The 1067-nt window shown below is 39.4% G+C and overlaps 1 non-coding gene across 1 annotated transcript; it reads right to left on the minus strand.

Moving 5' to 3' along the window:
* Positions 1 to 520: 520 nt before the first annotated feature.
* Positions 521 to 627, minus strand: LOC131169892 (small nucleolar RNA R71). Its single transcript, XR_009140839.1, has one exon. It is a non-coding gene; the product is annotated as a small nucleolar RNA R71 (small nucleolar RNA).
* Between the last annotated feature and the right edge of the window lie 440 nt (positions 628 to 1067).

Raw genomic sequence — 1067 nt, forward strand, 5'->3', positions numbered from 1 at the left:
GTGAGTTGATCTTTGATCCAGAAGTAGAAAAAATAGCTAAACGTTTGAGAAAATTGGCTAAGCAAGCTAGGCGGATTCCAAGTACATCTTAAGGAGTCCAATCTCCAAAGGAGTTAAGTTCGGATTCGGAGTCAGAGTCAAATTCCAAAAATGAAACCATGGCTGCTAGAACTTTGAAAGAGTTGGTGCTTCTGATTTAAACCAACAGCCTTTGTGTATCTAATACCCTGCTTTAAATGTTGCTTTTGAGTTGAAATCTAGACTAATCCATTTGTTGCCTAAATTTCATGGTCTTGCAAGTGAGGATCCACAAAAGCATCTAAAGGAATTTCATATTGTGTGTTCCAGCATGAAACCTCAAGGAGTTTCAGAGGTTCAAATCAAGCTTCGAGCTTTCCCTTTCTCATTGGAAGGCACAGCTAAGGATTGGTTCTATTACCTTCATTCTGGATCTGTCAACTCATGGAATGGGATGAAGCAGATATTTTTGGAGAAATATTTTCCTGCTTCCCGTGCTGCCAATATAAGAAAAGAAATTTGGTTCTTCTGACAGTATAATGGAGAGAGTTTGTATGAGTATTGGGAGTGATTTAAGAAGCTATGTGCAAGCTGTCCCCATCATCAAATAAGTGAGTAGCTGTTGATTCAGTATTTCTATGAGGGATTGCTACCAATGGACCGCAGTATGATAGATGCTGCCAGTGGAGGAGCTTTGGTTGACAAAACACCAAATGAAGCGAGGAGGCTGATTGCTAACATGACAGCAAATTCTCAATAGTTTGGAATGAGAATGGATCACACACCTATGAAGGTTAATGAGGTAAGTACATGTAACCTTGAGAAACAAATTTCTGATTTAACTTCTTTGGTGAGGCAGTTGGCTGTAGGGAACATACAGACTATTAAGGTATGTGAAATTTGTTCAGGTTCGGGTCATGCTACTGACATGTGTCCTGCGTTACAAGAGGATGAATTAATGCAACATGCTAATGCAGTAGGACATTATGAACAGCCACAACGCAGTTATAATCTCTATTCTAGTACTTATAATCCAAGATGGAAAGCTC

This window comes from Hevea brasiliensis, chromosome 10 (assembly GCF_030052815.1).
Source record: "Hevea brasiliensis isolate MT/VB/25A 57/8 chromosome 10, ASM3005281v1, whole genome shotgun sequence".
In the NCBI taxonomy this organism is placed as follows: Eukaryota; Viridiplantae; Streptophyta; class Magnoliopsida; order Malpighiales; family Euphorbiaceae; genus Hevea; species Hevea brasiliensis.